This window comes from Lacerta agilis, chromosome 1, assembly GCF_009819535.1.
Source record: "Lacerta agilis isolate rLacAgi1 chromosome 1, rLacAgi1.pri, whole genome shotgun sequence".
NCBI lineage: Eukaryota > Metazoa > Chordata > Lepidosauria > Squamata > Lacertidae > Lacerta > Lacerta agilis.
In genome coordinates this window covers 121723092-121749727 of record NC_046312.1, presented here as the reverse complement: position 1 = coordinate 121749727, position 26636 = coordinate 121723092, and the positions used below count along the sequence as shown (strand labels likewise).

The window sequence follows — 26636 nt, the reverse complement described above, 5'->3', positions numbered from 1 at the left end:
CAGCACCCCATTAAATGTTACCCTAGCTGTGAGGAGAGGCCCCTCTTCTGTAAGCAGCTCCAGCGTGACTGGGTCAGCATTTAATGAACCCAAAGTAAATGTGTGGAGAGTCGTATGTAGGGAATCCCAGCTGTGGAAGAAGCATCCTGTCCAGAAGGAGAGGGGGGGGAGACTGTTGGGAAGACCCTTAGCCCCCCACCACTGTTGGATCATTTAAATGCTGATCCAGACTTACAGAACCTGCTTACAAACAAATGGCTCTCGTGCAGTGGGGCAGGAGTGGCAGACATGGTTCCCTCCAGATGTTTTTGGACAGTCAGGGACGATGGGAACTGAAGTCAAGCAATATCTGAAAGGCACTGTGCTGCCTACTCCTGAGACCCTGGCAAACATGGTTTGGTTTCATCATACCATCGATCAGCTCTCTTACAATGGCAATTATCTATGGATTGCATTTTCTGCTTTAACAATGTGTGTGTGTGTGTGTGTGTGTGTGTGTGTTAGACAAATTAGATGATACCACTCAGATTTTTGTATGGGCTGCCACTGACCTTGATCGGCATCTTTCAATTAAGATTGTGTTCATGAATATGAAGGAACGCTTCAACACATTCAGCTGACATCAAATGTTATCAAATGGGGCTGATATGGATGAATAATCCACATTTGATAGGGTGACCACTTACAAAATTTCTAAAAAAGAGGAAAAGTTTCACCAGAAAAGAGAGCAAAAGAAGACACTAATCTGCTTTTTTATTTTTTACAAAAAAATGCAGATACTGATTTATATGTATTGCTGCAAATTTATAAATCATGACTATTGAAACAGAAACCCAAGACCATTCACCAAACTGGTGAAGGCTGTAGATGGGTTGCCCGTGTGCCTGTTCAGTCTACTGTGCAGGTATGAAAATGTTGGCAGGCACCTTCAAGGCCTCTCTTGCTCTCCTTTCTTGGGGTTCTTCATCTCTAAAGCAGACTTGGACTTGACGGCCCTTCAGATACCGTATGCCTCCAAAAGCAGGGTGCCTTCAAAGAGAAGACTTTCTCTGGCAGGTCTTCATACAGACAACTGTCCTCTGTAACCTAAGGATGCATGGCAACCCTAGGTGTAGTGATCGTGTTGTAATATAATTGGTCTATAATGTTCTCAGAAATCCATTAAACTCCCCCACCCCCACTCAGAATGCCTATTTCCTATCCAGTTTATTGCTGCTATTAGAATTAATGTGATGTCAATTTCCCTGAAACCGATACATAAATTCACGCCAGTCCAATCTGCAAGTGTAATTCCAGTCCACTTTCATTTACCTCGCCAAATGATGTCAGATTTTAATTAAAACGCTTTAGCTGAAAATTAAATGTCAGCAGTGATGCAGAGTTGCTGTTAAAGGGGTGTATCAAATAAGCAGCTGATATTTTAAAAAGAAGCAAAGAAAGCAGCACGTGGCTAAAAATAATGATAACGGAGCAACGGAGGAACACAGTGTGTGAAAGAGAAGGATATAAGAAGGGTAATTATGGGCTTTTATACAGTATCTGCTCTCCTTGGTGAGATGAACATGAAGAAAAGGAACAGGTGGGACACATTACCAGGGTTTCAGGCAAGTAAACATTCCCAGCTCTACCTGGGGAGGCAACAAGGGTAAGTAAGAAGACAAAACCGTCTGTAAAAGCAACTCACTTGTCCATATATACAATGGTAATTGGGACAAAGCATGGCTTCAAGCATTATAGCTATTGTAGAGAGCCAGTGTGCTATTGTAGAGAGCCATGGCTTCAAGCATTATAGCTATTGTAGAGAGCCAGTGTGGTATAGTGGTTAAGAGTGGTAGACTCGTAATCTGGGGAACCGGGTTCGTGTCTCCGCTCCTCCACATGCAGCTGCTGGGTGACCTTGGGCTAGTCACACTTCTTTGAAGTCTCTCAGTCCCACTCACCTCACAGAGTGTTTGTTGTGGGGGAGGAAGGGAAAGGAGAATGTGAGCCGCTTTGAGACTCCTTCAGGTAGTGAAAAGCGGGATATCAAATCCAAACTCTTCTTTGTAGGTGGGTGATCAGCACATTGTCATTCCTTGATTCCAACCAGGTAATGTCTGAAAGATGATTCACACAGCAAGCACTGTCAGACAACAGTACCCACACAGTTTTATGTGGAAAGGAAGTTGTATTTTCCCAGCAAGAAAAGACTGTGGTTTGAGTGTGGCTGGGCACATTCAATGTGCGCAGCATTATCTTGAGAGAAAACATCTGGATCGTGCTCAATGGCACAGTAAGAACTGCATTAATTATTGCAGAGGAGGGGTGCTTTTTCTAAAAATATCCCTTTTACCTACTTGTTTTTGTTTTTGTTTTGGAAGCTAAAAAATATTTATTAAAAAGGATCAGTTGCTTCAACCATGATTATTATTATCAGTGCTTCTTTTCAGCACTTCTCTCTTTTTTGGGTTAAAAAGTGTGACACTTACTGTAACAACTTCATGATGAGTACCGGCACCTATTTTTCTAGGAAAGAAACACTGATTATTATTACTTGCCAGAAATTGTTTTCTGCTTTAACTTTATGTACCCCACTGGAGAGTAGCTATTATTAATGCATGCATGCTTCTGGAATGTGTTTTGCTGACCATCCAATAAACAGCTAATCAAAGATAAAGATCTAGACACTGTAACATTCCATTTAACGTTTATAGCCAAAAAAAATTAAACAATTCTTTCTTTTAAAGAGATGTTGTTCTAGAATACCGTACATACTGATTATCATTCCATTTTTATTTGCAAAGTGTATTTTTTATTGTTATACATTTAATTACTCATGGAAGGCTCATAAATCTGATGAGCAACCTATGCAGTAGAGATTTTCAGAAGCTTACTACTTGCTCCACTAAGATCAAACCCTGCAGGCACTATCAGCAAATTGTTCTCTAAGGACATGTCTGTCCATTTCCTCCTGCAGCCCTCAAATCTGTATTTGTTTATTAGCAGCTATGGACTAATTTCCTCTTTGTTGTTCTGCCCTACAGGTTTCTCACATCTGAAGATGAAGTTGGACTGAAAACCCAGATGACTGCTCGGTTCGAATATAGGTAAGCTACATTTTATCTTATTAAAAGAGCCTGGGAGGAGTAGACGGGGTCTGTGTGCTGATCGATGGTGACAATAAAGAACACTGAGAACTGATCCAAATAATCTAGGAATGGGTTCCATATTTTTTTCCAAAAGGTTTCCAGCATCTGCCTTCTAGAGGCAACCCACCCTTTATATGCCATTTCTGCAACCCAGGCTTGGTTTTCTGAATCTTTAACACAAAGCCCTTTGGTATCTGTGTGCACCAGGCCTGAACCAAGACTGCTGTGGTTTAGAAAAAGCCCCTACAGCTGTGATATGCCCCATTAATCGATTCCCAAGCTGTTAGCTACTAAAAACACATGCCAGATGCTCAGATGCTAAGGCCTAGTTCATTCATTGAGGCTGCACTCCCAGGTAAGTGTGTATAGGGCTATTGCTTAACAGTGCACAAAATTAAATGAGCAGGTGGAGTTCAATGTAAAGTTGATGCATCTCGCCATCTCACAGATCCAAAGTCCCTACAGGGTGTGCAATGTCACAACACTGGCAGGACCGGATTTCTGCCATCTTTAGGTAAGTATTAAGTAAGGACAAGTGAGGGCTGAGGGGACAAATGCACTAGCTCTACCCTCTAGCCCCCTGTCAATGTTCTCATCACCTTCCATGGGTTGGAGAGTGAGAGCCTCCTGTGCTAGTGACAATCAGGGTTCTAAATCATGTGTGGAGCCTCCATGAGGTCAAAGGGTCCCTGTTGAGAAGAACATCACCCACAATCTGGAGTGCAATGGGAACAGCAAAAGGGGCAGTGCTGTCATGTTTGTCCCTCTGTGCCCTGCCCTGCTTGTGTGTTTACTGAACATTTAACATGAACACCTCCAGATGCTGCCAGACTCCAACTCCCATCAGCCCCCAGCCAGCAAGTCCAATAGCCAGGCATGATGGGATCTAAAGTCTACCAGCATCTGGACAGCCACAGGTTCCCAAACCCTGAACTAGAGGCATTATTATGCTTCTGCACAAGCAGAAGAACATCTTTGGATTTAGTTTCACTTCTTTTCATGAACCCATATCCTCCTCTGGGGTGTGTGAAGCAGATGCTCTATTACGAGGTATGCAACAGTCCTTCCATAACTAGAGGAGTGCACAGCAGACACACACATTTTGAACTTGTTTTAAATGGCAAGCTAAAAAAGATCCAAAAAGGTGGCATTTGCTTAACTAACGTTAAAGAGCACCAAAGAGAACTCTAGGGTGCCCTTTGATGGATGGAAATTCTAATGCCCAAGAATGAATTATTGAAGCAAACTGTCCTAAGAATGTGTTTCAGGGTCCTGAAGAATGAGAACTGATAACCTTTCACATTGTTGCTGAGATATGGTAACCTTCCCATACTTGTCGTTTGCCAAGAACAGGTATGATTTATTTCATCTACAAAAATAGATAGTCCTAACAAGCCAACCTGATAATTTGATTTGAATTCTGAAGCTCACAGGTTGTAAAAATGCCAGATAAAGTCGAAATATAAAATTGTACATTCCACTGGGCTCACAACGGACCTTGTTCTGCAGTCCACAACCCTGTTCAGATGAAGCACTTGGACACATGCCAGTTGTGTCATGTGGATGTCAGTGTGACTCTATATCTGCTCAAATCTAACAATCTGAACTCAGCTGGGTCGTTGCTTAAACTTTGCATGCACATAACAATAAGCCTTGGAAAAAAGAACCCGGGCTTTTTGGCACTATCATTTTTCCCTTAATTGATTCTCCAATGGACAAATATCGCTCTTATGTGACTGTAATTGCAGAGCACCAGAATCGTTGTATCACATAATCTTTGATTGTGCTCTTCACTCATCGTCCAGGAGTAAGTTTCTTGCTCCATATTTAAAGGGAATTGCCGATGACTCGAACGAAGCCAAACTGAGATACCTACTGAATGATGAAGACCCTCTAAGATCACTTGCGGTTGCCAGATTTCTGATCACCATCCTATCCCAAAAGAAGAAAAACGGACTTCTGAGCGGATTGGACATTCCTTTTAAATCATGACTCAGGATGTAATTATGTGTTACCTTAATTGATGTTTTTATAATTTTATAAATAGGGGGTGATGTTTTATGTTGTCAATTTATAGCTTAGTCTGTTATTTTAAAGTCCTTTCGAAGTTCTAAGTAGAAAGGCTAAGTATATATATGTTGTTTGGAAAATCGTGCGCAATGGGCCAATGGCTGTAATAATATCTATCTATCTATCTATCTATCTTCCTCACCTTGCACAAGAGAAAGGGAAAGTGACTTTAGACCCAGGGACCCTCAGTCAACTGCATCTCCCTCCCCAATTTATCTTGGTGCAGATGGAAATAAAATATCCCCCAGATTGCGCTGATGATGTATCCTGCTCTGCAGTTCATTATGCTTAAACTAGAAAAATACTAAAGACATGTTTCTCGATAAACCTGACAGATTACATAAAGCCATGGAGTTTTACAAGGGGAAACAGTTTCAAATGTGTTGATTAAATTATGACTAACGACTTGGACCCATAGATATAAATCTCTAATCTCATCAGCACTAATGATCTCCTGCAGAAGGAAGAAGGTGTTTTATTCACTAGAATAAATAAGCTTTTCAGGGGGAAGCCTCATAGAAAATGAAGTACATTCTCCAAATTGCCTTTCACCAGGCTCATTTTAAAGGGGGAAAATAGATCACGAAAACAAAGAAGACATCACGAAATCAAGCCACAGTGGGTGGTTTATAAAAGCTAAAGCAATGTTTTGTATCCCTTGAAATTACCCATTAGGCTTGCATTTTGAGAGCCGCTCAACCTTCCAAAATTATTTTTACATAGACATGCCTTGGATTAATAATATAATGAACTGCCGTATGTTTCCGTGTATAAGACGCCCCCGTGTATAAGACGCCCCCTATTTTTGAGGACTCCAAATTCAGAAAACACCCCTCAGCACTACCCGTGTATAAGACGAGCCCCAATTTCAAACCTAATTTTTTGGTTAAAAAAAACAAAAAACCTAGCCTTATACATGGAAAAATATGCTAAATAGTCTGTTAAAATAATTTGCCTATAACTACAATCCCGAAATTGGTAAATTCCCTAGAGGATGTTAGAAACATTGTTGAAGAATGGGATAGTTAATGCAAAGGAGGAGAGATCTCGAAGACCCAGATCAGACACAGATTGCAAATCTTTCCCCCACCACTTTCCCAATCCTGCTCCAATCTTATAGGGGAAGAGGCTCACAAGGGCTTTTGCAAGCCCCACCCCCACCCTCCTGCTTTAATACTGGAGTGAAGAGGATTTTGACTGGTGAGCTGCCCTGCCTATCTGTCAATCATGTGATGTCATAATGGCTTCACAATGTTGGCAGCTGGGTGGCCCCACCTACCTATCAAAGATGACTCACAAAGCAATTCTTGATAAGGATCTGGCCTATGGCATATCTTGTTGGCTTGCTTTAGCTATTGTTGTAACCATGCTGTATGTACTCCCTCCATATTTCCTGCACCATGTTCCACAGGCTACATAACCCTCTCACAAATCAAGTATGTAGGGCAGGCATCCCCAGATGTTTTGGCCTACAACTCCCATGATCCTTAACTAACAGGACCAGTGGGCAGGGATGATGGGAATTGTAGTCCAAAACATCTGGAGGGCCGAAGTTTGGCGATGCCTGGTGTAGGGGGTGGAGGGAAGAAATTGAGAGGGAGTTGTTTACTCCTTGATGAGATATTTATTCATTTATTCATGACATTTTTATGCTGTCCATCAACAAAGTCCTTTGGATGGTTTTCAAAAGCCATGAATCAATAAAATAAAAATGTACAATCAGATAACATCAAGACATATGCTAAAAACAATTATCAGTACAGGCACTGTAAACCTTTCAGAAACCAACATTACATCAGAATAAAACTAGCCAAAGAACAGCATAGGAATTAATTAGTGTCAAAGATTAATGATGCACTAAACACGTGTAACTCAAAGATGCACTGTCAAGGAAAGGGCCCAGTACAGGTGCCAGGCAAGATTCTATGGGAAGGGAGTTCCATAAATGGGGTGCCTGAAACCAAAATAAACTCTTGTCTGTCTCACCTCATTTGGCAAGGGCAACTTTTCTTCTTGACCTTACAGTAAGCACTGACTCGCACATGAATGTGATTCAGACAATACTTCAGTACTTCACAACTTGCTGATATTGTTCCACTGCTGCAAAACATCAACCACATGGGTGTGTCCAAAAACATGTGTTGCCCAGTCAACATCATCCCTCCTGTGTTGGGGAGCAACTGTGTGGGAAGGACACACAGAACTGGCTCCACCAACATCACCCTGCTATTTAAGGTGCTTGCAGTGGTATAGGAGAGAGATGGGGAACCTGTGGCTCTTCAGATGTTGTTGGACTTCCATCTCCCATCAGCCCCAGCCAGCATGGCCAATGGTCAGGGATGATAGGAGTCCAACAGCAGTTCCCTGGTTACAAGATGTCACCATGAGAAAATAGCTCCACTCCGCTACAGGTAAAGTATTTATGAGATCAGTGAGTGATGTATATGCACATATGCACTTGGGTTCATCTAAGGTGTGTCCTCTTCATTTAATGGGCTTTAGCTACTATAACAAAGAACATAATAAAACCATAATATAGATGGGTAGCTAAATGATCTCTAAACATTAACTGTGGTCTAGTAGAAGCTGCAGAAGGTTCATGCTTAACTCGTTAGGAAATTAGCACTGTGCTTTTGTTATTACTCTTTCAACAAAGGAATAAGGGGTGGTGGTGAACCACACAGAGAATATAGCTACTCTCTGACCCTCTGTAATAAAAAGCTATATAATTTCCTTGACACTGATTGGAAGCAAAGGTTAGTGATTCACACCAAATTAACACAGCTCTACTACAAGTGCATTACTTATGTGCCATTAACCAGCATCCCAAGAGAACTGACTAATCAATGACAGGATAAATTTACTTGCAGGCGCATTTTCTGAATGACAAAGGAGCAGAAAAGGTCTAACGTGCCAGAGATTCTACATTGAATGCAGCCTAACATTTGAACATGTTGAGCAGTTTGAACATGATCTAGAGCCGGTCTCCCAAGTTTCCTTTAAAGTCTAACAAACCCTGCACTTAAAAAAAAGATAACAATTTTAAAATCCTCCTCAATTACACACGGCGGGGTGAGCTCCTGTTGCTCGGTCCCTGCTCCTGCCCACCTAGCAGTTTGAAAGCACGTCAAAGTGCAAGTAGATAAATAGGTACCGCTCCAGCGGGAAAGTAAACGGCGTTTCCGTGCGCTGCTCTGGTTCACCAGAAGCGGCTTTGTCATGCTGGCCACAAGACCCGGAAGCTGTACGCCGGCTCCCTCGGCCAGTAACGCGAGATGAGCGCCGCAACCCCAGAGTCGGACACGACTGGACCATTTGGTCAGGGGTCCCTTTACCTTTATTACTCTAGAACAGTAATTTACTGCCCACAAGGCATAGCACAGATTATACCAGAGATGGAGGGATCCTCCAGGTGTTGCAAACTACAACTCCCATCAGCCCCAGCTAGCATGGCCAATAGCCAGGAATGATGGGAATTGTAGTCCAAAAATCTGAAGGGAACCATGTTGGTTATCTTGAATATACAGTCCTTACTCTGGAACATGTTTACCAACATTTCTTGTTAGTTTACTTATTATTGTATTTTAGCATATAGCCCAAGTATCATTCAATGATCTCCCCCCCCCCTCGATTTACAGTCACAACCACCCTTCGAGGTAGGTTAGGCTGATAATGACTAGCCCATGGTCACCCAGTGAGCTTCATGGCTGAGTGGGGATTTCAACACAGGACCCTTCTGTCCTAAGGAAGTCCTAGTCCAACTCTAACAAACCACATCACACCACACTGTCTCGATTTATGGCAGAACTGTTTTTTTCAAATGGATTTTGGAACACAGATGTAGGGGACTCTCCTTTTACTTGTTGGGATATTAATGGGAGCTGTTACATCCCACCAGGAGAATCACCTGGTGCTGTTAACTCCCTGGGCTGCATCACTTCAAAATGTCTCTATTCACTCCAAGTATAGAGTCAATATGGAAACTTAAGGTAATTTTCAGAAAAAAAGAGCTGTACTCTACTACAGATTTGTAAAAATGTCAGGAGAAGGGGGAGGACCCCCTAATGGGGGTGGGAAATCAAATATGTTGAATTCTAGTCTGCAAAAAAACATTATGGGAAGAATGACAGGTTTTAATAAGTCTTTTATTGGCAGAAGTATAACCCTAGTGTATCTTCTCTATTCTCTGACCCCTTCAAGGGCTTCTTGGTGCAAGCCCTGATCACTTTGGGAAAGTTCCTACTCTCAGAAGTGCTTTGAGATTTGCTCTAAAATGCAGTATTTGTTATAATGAAAGTATGTAAACAGTTCTGCGTCAAGGTCCTAGACAGACAAAACAGAATGAGCCTATTAACAGAAATAATTTGCTCATAAATCAAAATTATGCTTTGTCAGCTCAGCAATAACTATTATCCTTGACAGAAGGCTCATGAAATTATAATTAATCTAATACATTTACCTAGGTCATAGGTTTAGGTCATAGACCTCAAGAGCACACATTCACCTATATCAACATAAGGCTTTATGCTTTATTGAGCTTCCTGACAACAATACTGCTTTTGTGTGTGTGTGTGTGTGTGTGTGTGTGTGTGTAAGAGATATGCATGTAGGTATTATATGTCTATAATTCCCTCAACCTAGCGCTCACCACAAGTTTTGAACTACAACTCCTACAGCCATGACCATCATGGAGTCCCAAACATCTAGAAAACACCAGATTGGAGAAGAGTGGTATTGTTATTATCTATGTCAACAGACCAGCATATACCATGCCAAACAGTATTCAACTTAATGCGAATATTAGGTTATGTGCTGGCACAGACTATTTTGCTTTCGTATAGTCCTATATGGATTATTATGAATTTTACAGCAATAAATCAAAATCCAACCCCAACAGGGGAGAAAAATGAAAACTATGCTCAAGCATTTATACATTTATTTATTTTGTCATTCAGTACTGTATACCATTCAATCCAATTCTACTCTCTTGCATCTTAGAAGTCAAAGTCTGCAGGACATCCATGAGTTTAATTACAGAAGACAGGCATTCAGTAGCCAACACAGTAATCTCCAGGTGTCCATGGACAACAACTCCAGTTATTCCTTACCATTGGCCAGGCTGGCTGGGGCTGATGGGAACTGTAGTTCAATGACATCGGAACGATGCCATGTTGGCTATTCCAGCTTTAACCTAGGCCAGCCTTCCCTCAAATTGGTGCCCTCCAGATTTTTTTTTTGTCTAAGGCTGATGGGAGTTGTAGTCCAAAACATCTAGAGGGCAATAGGTTGAGGAAGGCTGGCCTAGGCTGTACTTTATTACAAAGGGCTTTATTACATTTTTATATTATTAATAATAAAAAATAAATGTACAAACAACACCCTTGGAGGCAAGATGTTCCACATATCCACATTATGTAAGTCCGATCTCAAAAGTCTCCAGAATAAATAAATAAACAAAAATGCAAATGGGCTGAGCATATGAGTCGGTGCTTCTGTTTCCACCCTGGCCATAATTTTAAATGAACTCAAAACAGATGGAATTAAGATCTGTATCATCTGGTGCCCAATTTCTCAGCCACTAACTTTATCTGCCCAAAGCCTCTCCCGCCTATCCCTCACTTGCCATTCAACCAATGCTATTTGTGTATATCTACTGTACTACTTACAATTCACATTGTTCTCTAAGTTCCATCACTGCTCAATTTAAAAACAGCAGGAAAAGTAAAACGTGGAAATGAACATTTAACATAAACTGCCTGCTCCTCATGCTATTGCTATGCCACTGTAATCTCTCCTGTAAAGAGAGTTAATTTCTTCCTTTCAACCCCCCCCCCCCGGCAGTTCCTTAGGCCTTTCCATCCTTGAATTCTTTAAACAAAAGGTTCAAAGTTCCTGTGCAAAAAGTAACAATCCCACTAGGAGTCAATGGGAGTGCATCACACATTTTTCCCACGAACCCTTCCCATCCTTTCCTACACACTGGCCTCACGAAGATCATCTGTGGGGGCAAAATGTCCTTGCAAGGCTACCGCTGAAACTCAGGAGGGCTGTGCAGTTGAGACCGTCTCGCAGCAAGCAGCTTATTTGTGTAGGAGTGTGTTTATTAACATTTTCATTCTCAGCAGTCTCTGTACACAGTGCTCAACATCTGTGCTAAAGTTCAGACCAGCAGTGGATTATTCAGAAACCTTTTAAAATGTCAGCCACCATTTGCATTAATTCACAAGATAAAACACTTAAAGTGCTCTTAAATCTCCTAGTCACAACTGAGTTCAAGGTAACTTAGGGAGGGAAGGAGTTGGCCCATCTCGGTTTCTAATATCTTATATCTTTCCATATTTCTATATTCTAATATTTTACAAACTTAAATTCAGTTTGCCCCCATTTGTCCACCGGTTTGTGATTATTATTATTTTAAAGTCTGCATGAATATTCATGCACATTCCTGTGTGTGTTTCTTCTACTATACGTATTGTTGTTCCATCTTGCCCACTATTTTTGGAAGCACTTGTACCAAATGTAATTTATCATGCCCATGTTTGAGAACTTTCTGAACCCAATTACCTCTCCCTCTCAAAGTAGAAAGATGGGTTCAGGAAGAATCCAGTACTGAACTGAGTTAGGTCAGATGTTACTTTTTACCTGGGCAGCAAAAGGACACATGGAGACTCGCTTCCCTCTCATAGTAGGTTGGAAAGCAGTGTGCATGTATAGAAACTGTATGCCTTTAAATGCCATCTGCCAGAGAAAGACAGGAAAAGATGGCCCTGCTTATGAACTTCCAGAGGTGTCTGGCATTCTGGAAACAGAATGCTGGACCAGGTGGACCTATACTCTGATCCAGAATGGGTCCTTCTTATAAGAAATAAGTAGGAAGGGGGGGGGGGGTAAAATTCAATTCAGTTTGCATTTGAAGCAAACCTACCTACGGTAATTAGTTACAGGTAGGTAGCCGTGCTGGTCTGCCGTAGTCAAAACAAAATCAAAAATCAGTTAACTGAAGAAGTGTGCATGCACACGAAAGCTCATACCAAGAACAAACTTAGTTGGTCTCTAAGGTGCTACTGGAAGGATTTTTTATTTTTTATTTTGTTTTGACTACCTAATTAGCACTTTCTGAAACTATACAAGAACTGAAACTCAGCCAGCCTTCAAAATTCGCTCTTCTCTGAATTTTGCAATGCTGTTCTCCTACCAAACAGTGCTTATATAAATGCATATGTTAGGGGGAAGTGTGCAGAAAAATGAAATTATTAATGAAAATAACATACAAAAATGGATTATATCAGGGGAAATTGCTTGCAAACAGCAAGTGACGTGAGCATGACCCACAGCATGAGGTGAGCACATCACACAGCATGTGTGCACAGTCACCGTGGAATTTTGAGGGGCCAGCCCGCTTCTTGAAAATTTGGGGGGAGCCTTTGGCCACCCCATATGGCAGTGTTTTTCAACCTTTTTTGGGCAAAGGCACACTTGTTTCATGAAAAAAAATCACGAGGCACACCACCATTAGAAAATGTTAAAAAAATTAACTCTGTGCCTATATTGACTATATATAAAGTAATTTTCCCACGGCACACCAGGCAACATCTCGCGGCACACTAGTGTGCCGCGGAACAGTGGTTGAAAAACACTGCCATATGGCACCCCTGCATTCAATATTTCACCTTAAAAAAAACTCCCATCCATCTTTTTAAAAAAAACTCCCATCCCATCCAACTCCCACTCCTTTCTCATTCAGTATTTCTGATCATGGGATCTCACCCAGTGCCTCCTTAAGCTTTTTGAAATTGGCTTTCTTCAAGTCGAGAGTGCATGTCTGAATACACTCAGCTTTCCCTTGCCTTTGTATCATGTCCCAGGAGGACATGATCACTTCCTCCCAAGTTTCTGAGTACTTCCACTTTGTTGATCACTTCCTCCCTGTTAGTGAGGACCAGTTCCAGGATAGATAATCCCCTTGTTGCTTCTTCCACCTTCTGGGAAATAAAACTGTCAGTGAGGCAATGAAGGAATTTGTTGAACCTTACAATTTTGGTAGAGTTTGAGTTCCAACAGATATTGAGAAAGTTGAAGTCTCCTGTAACTGCTACATCTCCCGTTTTTGAATGTTTAGCAATCTGCTCTGGGAAGGCATCATCTACAAGCATATGCCACAAAAGACCACATGTATAGTACTTTCTCCATATTCCTAGAAACCTCTGGTTAGCACAGAAGTAAATCACACTCTGTAAAATGGGTGTTTTCATGCAATGTGCCTATTCCCACAAATATTGGAGGTCTTTTATGTTCACTTCATTTAATTTTATTCTTATTTGAAGCTCAGCAATTGGAAAAGGCTTCCAGTTATTGGCCTTAGACCCAAGGTGCTTCTCTGTTTCCTAGCTTAACAAAATTGGCATGTGAACCGATACTAGCAAAGAGAAAGCAATTACAGGAAACAATAACTCCACAGAACAGGGATTATGCCTAACTCTATCATCTCCATCACAACCATTCTCAAGGGAACTGGTAGAAAAAGGATTTACAATTTCTTCTTTTTTTACTGTAACGTCTACTGATTTTACTAGACCAGAGGCTTCACTTCATTATCTGTTATTTGCTTTACATTTACTGTAAATGCAACCCCCCCAAAAAATAAGTTTTCTCTTGTATCAATATATTACTGTCATATTTGTTTGTTGCCACCATGGCATCCAAGATAAGCTACTGTAAAGATTTAGCAGCAACTCATCAAAACTCTTTTATTTCTATATATAAAGTTAAACATCAAAGTTACCATTGGAAGGTATTTTGAGCTTTATTCAATCGTTTCAGCAAACTGGTGGCCAATAATTTAGCCTGACATTAAGCGATGGCAACAAATACAGAGATGTCCTGTATGTGGTCATCAGTGCTGTGCTGCAGCAGTTGAGCATTCAAAAAGCTAAAGTGGATGTCCGAGGAGAGTTGGGGCCAGAGCTGGAGCAGATCCATAGGAGGGCCAATCCAAAGGCAGTCAGCATAAAGCAGTGTCTGAACCCAGAAAACCACCCAGAGGGCTGAGCATGCAAGGAAAGCAATCAGCTGTGAAGAAACTGGCAGGTAGGCAGGAGGAGGAGGAAAGCAGAGACAGAGGGAAGTGTCATAACTGAGTGGCAGAACATCTGCCTGAATTTGCCATTATTCATTACATGCAGATGTTCCTAGGTTCAACCCCCAACATCTCCAGAGAAGGCAAGGAGAAACCCCACCTAAAATCTTGGACAGGTGCTACCAGTACTAAGCTAGATGAACCAATGGTCTAAGCTTGGTACAAAACAGCTTACTATGCTATATATTCCTCATCCAGAAGCATCTAGATGCGACGAACCTCCACTTCAGACTCTCCCCTCGTTACGAAGTGAATTTTTAATCAGGTGTTCTGGGTCAAATTACAATGCACCCCACCTGTCCCTCTGAGGTCCGTCTGTTATTGCCCTTCCCTTTTATTAATAATCTGGGAATTTCTTAGTAACTGGAGTTTTCCTGTCCAGCGGCCGTGGCCAGTTATATCCTCTGCTTCAGGGGTTAACCTCTCCTTTGCCTACAGTTCGGGGTCTCTCTTTATTAGATCCCCTCACTATATCAGTTGGCTAAGCCCTCTTAGCAACTCTGTGGCAATACCAGGGTTTCCGCCCACTAGCCCCTCCTGAGGGAACTCCAAGACACAAACTATCGCCTTTCAGGTTAGTTTTGTCCTTTCCCTGAGTTCCCCTCCTCAAGAGCCTATATAACTCGCTGGACCAAAAGAATGACGATCTTTTCTTAGCTCAACAAGAGATCTTTATTTCTTACAGAACATAACGGTTTCAGTAATGGTTCATAAGCTTAGTTTCTTAACAGTGTAAATTCTTCCTTTCAACAACATATACACATCTTCAACAATCCTAACCTAACCTAACCTAAACCTAACCTGACCCCACACCCTCCTTCTTCCAGTCACCACTCTCCTCACACTAACGGCTCCTCCCTCCTTTTAAAGAGCGCAATGTCCCGCCTCCCAAGGGGTATCTGCCACTCAAACTGGGGAGCCCATTAACTCCTATAAAACACTGAGGGTCTGTGAACAGCCCCTAACTTAGATCTAATTCATTACACTAGACCACACGAGAAACCAATGGGATGCCTAGAAGCTGTGACCCATGAGAACAATACGGTCCCCTTTTCCCCTCAACTATGGGCTCAAGTAGCTCACCATCAAGAGCAGCAAAGCACAGCCAAGGGAGCAGCAACTGTGTGCGTTCAAGCTACGTAGAAAGAGAGGGGGTGGAGGTGGGATGAGGACCCGATGTTCACTGCAAAGAGGAGCATTCCTTCTCATGGCTTCTTTTTCCCCAAGTGCTTATTTCCTCAGCCAAACTCTGATCCAGAAGTGACCTCAGCTGGATGAAAGGTTCTCAAGGAGAAGAGCTGCAGGGAAGAGGTTCTGTACGCCTCTCCTGAACACCCCTGTGCTGTGATTAATACAGATACACAGTAAATCATTCCCTCTATGTGACTGGAGCAGATCACACAGAGCTGCCACATATTTAATTTGGCCCCTGAGTCCTGGCTGATCCTCGATGTTGATTACCCAACATGGGAATTTCCACTGATGTCCACTGAACCATGTCAACTTCAAAATGGTGCAAACACATTTTTAAAATGGTTGCAGGGATGCTAGATAGCCTCTTATTTGAAGTGGGATCTTCCCCCATAATGTCATAGTTCATCTGTCTCAAAATGCAACAACACACAATCCCATTGACTGAATGCCACCAAGCCAAACTCATTCATTCTTACAATTACAATCTAGCAACTTTAGTGACTGGTAAGGGAGGTTCTCTCAGGAAATGCCAAGCCCTTCAGCTCAAAATGGATGCCCAAAGAATCATGGATATGAAAGGCCCCATATATCTCAGTCACTATTTTATCACTGTGCCTAAGAAATGAAGAAGTATGAGCGCCATCTGGCTAACCCTAGCCCATGTCAAACCTCAAAACTCAGGGAAACATGCAGTGCTTACTTCTGTTGTAACGTATTTTCAACCATCTCTTTCTCCCTTTCCCTCTGTTAAACTACAACATTCAAGCAAGCAACAGGATATTCAGTGCCTACAAGGGAAAAACGAATGGCAATATATTCTTCGGTGAATTTATCTCTTTCGATTCTCTCAAAGGTTCTGCACTTATAAGCAGCCTCTCAGATTTGTCTGAAGATGGCTCAACATCACCCTTTCTCATGCCTTTTCAAGAAAGCAGGCAAGGAATGAGGTATTTCAGAAGCTGCATGGCCATTCTTTATAAGCTTGACAATAATATAAATACAAGAACCCTTGAAGATACATAGAAACTGAAATGAACTCTGACAGACCTTTTCCTGAAAGGGTGTTTTTTGCTATTCAGCAGTAACAATGAAAAAAAAAATCTAAGAAGCCATCAGTCAAAACAGGAAGAGGGTTTTTTTTACCACCAACTACCTTCCCATACTCAAAAGCATAAAAAGATCAGTGCTATCGATCGGAACCTGCAAAGCAAGGACTAAGCTGCAAAAATCCAAAGGGCATTGTCAACTTAACTCCACAACAACTAAATGTTAGGGGAGGCTATGACTATGCAACGGAGTGAACAAGATATTCTAAGAATAAACATTTATAGCTCCTATCCACTAAGGATCACTTTCTGACATAATATTCATAACAGCTCCAATCCTCTGTCTGTTGTACGGAGTGCGTGTGAGGACAGCTTCGGTCTGCTCCCTTAAAGGGACAGTAGTGGAAGGTGTGAGTGGCTGTAAGGGAAGGGGAAAATAGGGCTAGGGTCACCATGTATTCTGCAGCCCAGCCAATGAGAGGCAGTGGCAGGGATGGATGGATTAGTCTATTTCCTTTTTTAATATTTATTAAATTTTCCATTTTAACATTCCAATCAAATCACATCATATATTCTGAATTATACAAATTATGCAGTATTTTGATTATATTTTACATATTTTTTGATCACATTTTAGGCCAGATTGTGAATATAAGCAATTTTTTAAAGCACAGTTTGCAGCAGAATATGGATGTTTTACCCATCACCAGGCGGGCTGTGTGGCATGGCAGTGTGGAAGAGGGCCTTCTCTGTGGTGGTGCCCTGTCTTTGCATCCAAGTGCAACCTTTCAATGGCACTTAAAGACAATACGTATTTGCCAAGGATTTTAGTGGGGACTATGTAACTGCCTTACTTATGCTGCATATTTATGTTTCATAACACGTTTATGTTTATATTGTTTATATTTATGTTTATATTGCATTGTTTTCAATGGTTATTTTTAAGTGTAGCCCATCTTGGGAACCTTAAATGAAGGGCAGACTTATGCCTTGACAAATAAATAAAAAATGAAATGAAATAAACCCAGGCCTCCCTGATCCTAATGCAAGGCTCTAACTATTACACCACATTGATGTTGACTCTAATGTGTGCTGCCCTTTTGCTTTGACTCTTTGTTAGGAAGAGGATCAATTTAAGCTTCTCTTTATTTTTGGTCATGTTTTTAGGACTTAGTGGCCTTTGCATCCAATTCCCTGGAGCTTCCACCACATCCTTTGCACAAAAGAAAACCAAATAAGTACAAGCGACTATGGAAAAAGTTGAAAATCCACATTAGGCCTATTAAATATTGAAGGCGAGGGGAGGGGGCATTGCAATGTAGACCATCTCTACTTTCAATCTCTAAAGCCGGTTAATTCAAAGCAGCAGCAGCAGCAGCAGCAGCAGCAATAACAGAAACTTTATTCCTTATCCCTGTTAGTTCATGAAGTCACTTGGTAAGCGCATCTTTTAACCACAAGATGCTTGCTAATCTCAAAGAACAGGAAATGAAATAACAGTATTCACATAAATTAGATGCAGTCAGTAAATGAACATAATGCTGGGTTATTAGTTTTTTGCACAAACCCCTTCACTTTGTGCCTTTAAAAGGAGTGGGGGAGTGAGAGCAAGGGGTTCTCAAGGGATTCCCCATGGAACCCATTTTCCATCCCTGTTTGCATTGTGCTGAAAACCTTTTCAATGCTTTATTCAGCCTCCCAAAAATAATCAATGCTATTTCAGGGCTCATCCACACTTCCACTTGTCCTGTGCCTAGAAAGCACAGGTCCTAAAACTGCCATAGGCAATCTCTGGCCCTCCAGATGTTTGAGACTACAATTCCCATCATCCCTGACCACTGGTCCTATTAGCTAGGGATGATGGGAATTGTAGTCCCAAACATCTGGAGGGCCGGAGTTTGCCTATGCCTCTCCTAGAGGTTTTCCACATGTCTGAGTTGTTTTGCCTTTGCCCAGAAATGTCTGAGCCAGTGTGGTGTAGTGGTTAAGAGCGGTAGACTCGTAATCTGGGGAACCGGGTTCGCGTCTCCGCTCCTCCACATGCAGCTGCTGGGTGACCTTGGGCTAGTCACACTTCTCTGAAGTCTCTCAGCCCCACTCACCTCACAGAGTGTTAGCTGTGGGGGAGGAAGGGAAAGGAGAATGTTAGCCGCTTTGAGACTCCTTCGGGTAGTGATAAAGCGGGATATCAAATCCAAACTCTTCTTCTGAGTTGTTTTGCCTTTCCCCAGAAAAACCCGCTCTTTAGCACTAAACCACAGCAAATGTCAATCTGGAGAAAACCCATAGATGTTTGCTCCAATTCACTGGTAAGCAATGGGTTTTCCCAGGGGAAAGCTGCAGGGGAAGAAGTGTGAATGAGCCCTCATTTACTGTTGTAAGCTAAGGATTGATATGAGGATATTATTCTGCTACTGCAAAACCATCAGGGCTTCAAAATGTCCAGAAATTTTGCATCTATAGTCCTAGCACAGGCACTCACCCCCCACAAAAAGTTGCTATTAGACTCTAAGTGGTTTTGGTTTTGCAGGTGGGGGGGGGGTCTGCAACAAGAGGAAAGCACAAAATATCCCAGCAATCTTCTTCCTAAACAAGACTTCCAACACACCTGCAAGTTATATTTTTTTTCTGAAAAGTTTGTGGCACTTGCAGTGATGTGTTTAGTGTCACATATAGTTTAGCTCTAATATTTATCCATTGCTCAGTTCCGACCAGTTGTTGCCTACACATTTAACTCCATTTCACATCCATTATGTACCTTCAACAGCATGCAGCTGAATACATTTGTACATTCAGCAATTTAGTTTCAGGCTTCCAGAGTTCAAACAATAAAACATTTATAGATTCACGGTGGGGGGATGCTTTGTGAAATCTATTTTCTTTGACTTTTCATGACTGCAAAGTTCACACCTCACTGAGGCTGCGTTTCAAACGGTTACATCATACGGCAAGCACATATAAACCATTTCCAGGGCAATCTGCTCTGTGTAAAATAGCTCTCTGAGGTGTTGATCCTGCAGCTTCTTTGAACAGCCTTTGCTTCTAGGCTGAGATTTTGGGGAGCATCCTAGGAGGTCAGATGGCCACATGCTTTGGGTGAAGTTGGTGCAAACCAAGAAATGTGTTCGCTGAAGGCTGGATGTGTAGTCAGAGTCTCAAGGGCACAGAGTGAACTTGCAGGTTCAAACATTCAGCCAAAAAAGTATGGTAAATGTACAGCAATCTCCAAAACAACAACTAAAAAGATCCTCCAGGCACATGTTCCAAGACTATGAACTTAATAGAGTCAACTTTCCAAAAGAGTGGGTTGCATCCAATAGGAATGTTAGAAAATTCTGACAGAACAGGAGTAGAAACTGTCAATGTTCGCTTATTCGTCCCAAGTCCAGAGGGGGAATCAATTCAGCAAATACAATTGGTATGTTGGGGTTTGTTGCCAGCGTTTTTCATTCAATAAAATTGATCTACCACTTGACTGTAAGAAAAAACTTCAAAGTAGTTTGAGGTTTCTTTTTGTTCTTTTTGGCGTGCAAAGAAATTGATTGTGCCCCCCCCCTACACATTTCCTTTTCCATTGAAATGAATGGGGTGGAATAGTGCAATGACAATGTCATTATATAACTGGCGTAATTAGTTACATGAACTACGTAATTTCATCACAACGGGCAATGGTACATAAAACAGTTTTTGGAAGAAGTTGAACATCAGAAGAACAGAAACAGTGAGCACAAGGCAAAACGTGACATTGTGCCTCCTTACATTCTAATATCCAACTACTATAACTTTTACTTAGAGAAGACCCATTGAAAATAATAGATTAGTCATATGCATTAATTTCAGTGAGTCTACTGTAGGTAGGGCCAACATGGCATACAGTCCAATTAATTTTACTCATCCTTGTTTAGTCACATACGATGGCCCTACTGCATGGAAGCCAACATGTGAACAGTTCTATGTGTGTTGCCTTTAATAGTGCATCTTTCCTCCTGAGGCAGGGCCAGTGGAGCACCCAAGGGTGGAGCTGGGTCAGCAACCTGGCACCACTCCTCAGTAGTTTATCCCTTCATATGATTAGCACATGGGGGGGGGTATTGTTACAAAGAAGGAAAGGCACACACTTCCACAATCCAACATGCACTTCCACAATCCAATGCCATCCAAAACAATGCGACCACAAGACAAGTGAGTTCTCTTTCAAAGTATCTTGAGACGTTTGCTCTTGCTTTTGTCCTCTGGAATCTTTCCAGATTCCTGTTAACAGACCATTCAGAATCAGCGGTTCATTTGCTCAGAGCCTGATCTTGATAAGGGATGCTATCATGCTTGTATGAATACCAATTCGAACTGACGCTCTCAAAGCAGAATGTTCTCAGAACCAGATCTGGCTTTTGCACCAGGAACAACACATGGGGGTGAGTGGGAGAGAACCATATATCTATCACAAAATGGGGCATACCTGTGACAACTGTGACTTGGGATCAGAGCATCTCACAGGGTCACAAACACAAATTCTTCAGCGAGAAGGTATTAATAAAATCCTGCAATATTCAGTGGTATGTTATCCCAGTTATATTGTTGGAATCTTTACATTCAACCTATAAGGTAGGTCAGTATTATCATCTCCACATTCAGAAAAGCCAACAAGCCTTTTAAATGGAGATCCCAGTATGCATCTGTACAGGATATGAAATTGTTTTTTTACATATAAAATTGTTTTAAATTGTTTTTCTATATGGAGTTGCTTTTACGTTTGGAATCGTCTTTTAATTGTTTTTTTCTTGCTGATGTTTTTCCAGTGTGATTGCTTTGGCATGTTTTACAGGATAAATAAGCAAATAAATAAAATATTGCGGATGACAGACTGACAGATTTGCCTCTATTGAGTTCATGGCACAGCAACCAGGAACTCCTAGATTTATAGCACAGTCATTATGCTGCACTGGCTCTTAAAGACAAAATAGCAGAACCAGGCACAGTACAAAATTATTTGAATGTATGTCCCCGGCTTATGAATCTAGCCCCCTGCTCACTAGCTCTTTAGCTCCCTTCCTCCCTCCCTCCCCACCTCAGGTAGGTTCAGAGCTCAAATTGTAGGCTCTTTCCAACAACCCATATAATATAATGCATTTAAAGCATCCTTATACCACTTTAACACTCATTGCTTCTATTAAAGAACCATGGGAACCATAGTTTGTTACAGGGGCTGAGATTCAATAAGAGACTTCTTAAAGAACTACAGTTCCATGCACCTAACAAACTACAGTTCCCAGTACTCATTGGCGGAAACCATGACTGTTAAAGTGGCATAAGAGTGATTTAAATGAAGCTGTGGGTGTGACCCACATCTATGATCAATTTCTTTCCCACCTGGAAGGTTTTTTTTAGCCAAGCAGACCAGTCGCATCTCTTTCATACCCGTTCACAAGTGTCACAATCCACTCCAGACATTTCCTGCTAATTCCCATATATATGATTGTCTCACCTCCTTCTGAATAAAGGTAAATTCAGGTGCTACTACAACTTACTACATAAATTGTATGGTTCCTATGGATTTTATATGTTGATTTTACAGAGTTATCACTTGTCTATCTGCCATTTTGAAGGCTCCACTTTGTGGAACAGGGAGGCCAAATATAAATATTGCAATCAATTGATAAACATGCATGTGAAAGAAGGAAGGGCAAGACTGAATGGCTACCAAAAGCATGAAAAGCTCAGAGAAAATGAGCAGGGTGAACATGAGACACCACCAATGAAAACACCAGCAATTTCTAAGTACTTATATACTTGAGTATAAGCCTAGTTTTTCAGCACATTTTTTGTGTTGAAAAAAGCTGCCCTCGGCTTATACTTGAGTGAGGCGGGCGGTGGGGGCGGCCAGAAAGAAGCCCTTTCTCTCCGCTCGTGCCACCACCCGCTCTCCCCAGTCAACCATTCCTTAAGAAGCGTACAAGAACAGCGGTTCTTTACTCTCCCCAGGCAGCTTGTTCCATTCCTGAACTGCTCGCATAAATGCAAACTTGGCAAAGGAGGAAGAGGAAGGAGCAGCCCAAAGGGCTGCTTTTGGGCTGCTCGTTCCTCCTCCTTCTCCACAGCGGCAAAGGTGAACCGGCTTATACTCGAGTCAATAAGCTTTCCCAGGTTTTTGTGGGAAAATTAGGTGCCTCGGTTTATATTCGGGTCAGCTTATATTCGGGTATATACGGTATTTGAAACATACAGAAAACCTTTACAAGCTATCATGGAGATGTATATCAGACATTATCCCAAGAGCAGTAATGAAAATGGAAAGTGAATCCAGAACTTAAACCAAGTCTGCGCAGGATTAGGAGTATCCAAATGAAAAGTGATGATTAATAGTAAGGTGCTTCAAACAGATTAGAAGAATGAGCTATTCAACCAAGAAAACTCAATTAATGAAATGCAATAGACCTGGCCTAAATGGCATAGTGTTAGTAATGTTAGTAAGGATATCCTCTTGATTTCCCACACAGCTAATACCATTTGCCTTGTCTTCTCCTTCCTAAACTTACCACACTCCAATTTCCTGTTTCAGCTGCCAACCTGCCCCTAATCCCTACCCTCTTTGCTCCTTGCAAAAGAAGAAAAGAAAACAGCAAAAGTATGCACAATATGGAACTTAGATTTGACTGAGCATACCCACAAACTTCCCAAATGACATGAACCCATTCGGCTGATCAAACTACCTATGGAAGTTTGGTCATCTGTACCATCCTGACAATGGAAAGGAGTATTTTTGCCACATATCTGATATGGATGTATGGTAAAATGACTGCCTGAATAGGCTTCGAGTTTGGGTCTGTTGGTGCTGTGTTATTGTTCCAAATTGCCACTGTTCCTCTTGGTGAGGAAGCTTGTGTCTGTTTCAAAGCTAAATATGCTGTTTTATGACACATCTCATAAAGAGATCTCCAGTTGAGATACTGGAAAGCTGACAGCCTGTTGTTTAACCATTCCCTGTACAACTCCAGACATTCTTATTCAGTTTTAATCAGTGATGTTAAAACAACCACGTCCCATGAGGACTGTTCACTAAACAGCGCCTGTGTCTCTGGCTCCACGAAAAGCCCCAATGCCATTTTGTTTTCCTGATGTTTTATTCATTCATAATGAGCCTAATATGCACATTACGATTCTTGGAGTCATAGATGTTCTCGCACGAAATGGAAAAAAAAAATGCCTCTTTTAGAAGGTCTTCTTCCTACATTTAAGAGATCCCTGGGGAATTATGTTTACTCGAACAAGACCCTGAATGAAGATAAAATTTAAACCAATTGGTGTACAACAAAACAACTAATTACTGAAAATTACAGGCTGGGGAAATAGGTGGTGACTTGTTATTGCAGAATAAACACATTCAATGCTAGTTCAGCTCCTTTGGCCCCTGTTCAGACCATTTGCCCAGAAAGAAAAATTATAGGACTTGGGTACATAGGGAAAGGGAACAATTTCACATCTCTCCCCTCTCACTGAAGCAAATGGAAGCCTAGTATTTGATTGCCGCAGGTTCCATTCTGGCCCAAGACCCTCACAGCCAGCCTATCTCAGTCCCTTGAAGAGCTTGGCAGGTTGTACATTTTCTGTGCTTCGTGTGTCTGATTAAAATTTCCCTTTCTCCTACTTTTGATAGTACTCGAAGGATTGTTCATTTCCTGTGTTCTCAAATTAGTCAGTACTTCAGGCTGAGAGATTGTTCAATATGCTATTCATTGTCACATGACAGGAGCACAGAGGTGGAGAGAGCATGATGTGTGTGCTCCTTTCCATCATCCTGACAGCTGGTTTGTTTTTAATCTTCTGAAATCAACGTTATTTATTCATATTCCTCTGCCCTTTTCCTACCATTCTGTCACATGATAAACAGAGGTCTGTGCCAAACCAGAGGTGGAGGACATGTGGCCCTCCAGACGTTGGTGGACTACAACTCCCATCATCCCTGACCATAGAGCACTGGGATGAAGGGAGTTGCAGTCCAAAGACAACTGAAGGGCACCTCATTGGCTATCGCTACTTAAGATTATTCCTTTAAAAAAAAAAAAAAAATCACCTTTTATTTTGGTTATCCTCTTCGGCAGTGCTTTTTTCGGGGGGAGGGACACAGGGGTATGCATACCCCTAAACATTTATGAATCTTTGTACTTTTGTCCGCTTACTGTATTTATTTTTCCCAATTTGAACTATAAAATGATGATTTTTCTTGAGTCAAAACGAGAGTACCCCTAAATATTTTTTTAGGAAAAAAAGCACTGCTCTTGGGGGGGATGGGGTTTTGTGAATTTTCCTATTAAATTCCATCCACATGTCCCCTACATTGGAATGAGAAAACATTTTAGAACGTGCTGATCGCTTAAGCCTTTTGTAGTGAAAATCAAACCACTTCTTTTTTTAAAAAAATAAACAATTAAGAACTCCTATTCCCCAGCCCTCTCTTGACTATACTTACCTAAAACCCTCCCCTAATCAAAGATTGTGCTCATCAAGAGGTAGAAACTAAAATAAGACGCCTGAGTAATCATGGAGGGGATAGGCAGCTGCAGCAGCAATTCTCATAAAAAGAAAGTTTGTCGAGACATCCTGGAACCATTCTGACACTGCTAATTGGTTAGCCTTTCCAAGAGGAAGGCAATCAACTTTTTTTAAAAAAACAAAAAAATAAATAAATCCATTTTAATAGCTGGCAGGATCCTTGTTAATAAACTTTAGTAGAACACAGTGGCTGCGCCTTATCTCAAGAACTATAGCCCGCCATGAAAAAGGCAAATTTTTGTATCTCTTGTATCCATGTGAAAAAGAAAATGTTTTATTTGGCATCCTCAGTGACAACCTAACAGGAACATATTGCCTTGGCATGCCATTGTTCCCAGGCTCCTCCTTTCCCTTCTCTCCAGCCAGCACGAACCTCATGTGATCAAAGAGCCCAATCCTCCTCCTGGAAGTCTAAGTTAGGAGCAGGACTGAGCAGCTGCCAAGAGAGTCGTGTCTGGCCTTCCACAAAACCCTGCCAGGCTGGGGGAAGGGTGAGTTCCCCGTCCCCTGCTTCCCTTTTTCTTTTTAACAAATAAAAAGCTTTCCACATATCTACATCTTTCCTTGTGGTATTTAGTTTGCATGTGTCAAGCGGAGGCTACAGCACCTCTCAATAATGCACAATTCACCGTGACTTTTATACACACCCAGATTCCGGGAGTCTGGAGTAAGTTGTTCTGAAGATGAGAAGGGAAGGGCTGGGGCAGAGGGCTGTGTGTGAGGATATCAAAGCCAAATCGTGCGAACAAGAGGGCTTTTTGCTGCTTATGTGGGAGCCAAAATCTCAAATGAAAAACAAAGGGACAGAGAATATTAGCGATATGAGGAAGCGTCTGTAAATGAAGCAAGAAGGAGGAGAGTTTGGATTTGATATCCCGCTTTATCACTACCCGAAGGAGTCTCAAAGCGGCTAACATTCTCCTTTCCCTTCCTGCCCCACAACAAACACTCTGTGAGGTGAGTGGGGCTGAGAGAAGGTCACCCAGCAGCTGCATGTGGAGGAGTGGAGACACGAACCCGGTTCCCCAGATTACGAGTCTACGGCTCTTAACCACTACACCACACTGGCTCTCAAGCAAGGCTGGTGAAGCACCTATTGGATCTGGCCATGCAATTATCGGTATGGAATTCTTAGTCTCAAAGAAACTTAACCCTTGTGAGGTGAAGCCGCTGAAGGCTGGTTCTTGGAAGCCTCATACAGCTGGCTCAGTTCTCAAACGAAAGGAACTTATGCCTCAGGGGCTGCCAACCTCCAATTCTGAGGTTCCCCAAGGGCGTGAACTTGCTCCAGCCACAAATTTGTTCACATGATCCAGTGATTTGAGAGCAATGAGAAAAATCAAAAGGCTGTTCATCTTGGGACCAAGTAAGTGTTAAAACGTGACTAGCATGAGTTTGGCCAAACTGCGGGAGGCAGTGAAAGATAGGCGTGCTCTGGTCCATGGGGTCACGAAGAGTCGGACATGACTGAACAACAAAAGTGTTAAAACACAATCATTCTAAATCATCGGGGTT

The 26636-nt window shown here is 41.8% G+C and overlaps 1 protein-coding gene across 1 annotated transcript in view; it reads right to left on the bottom strand.

Moving 5' to 3' along the window:
• Positions 1-26636, bottom strand: part of PLCL1 (phospholipase C like 1 (inactive)) — a 181917-nt gene that overhangs the window by 47524 nt on the left and 107757 nt on the right. The window lies entirely within an intron of this gene.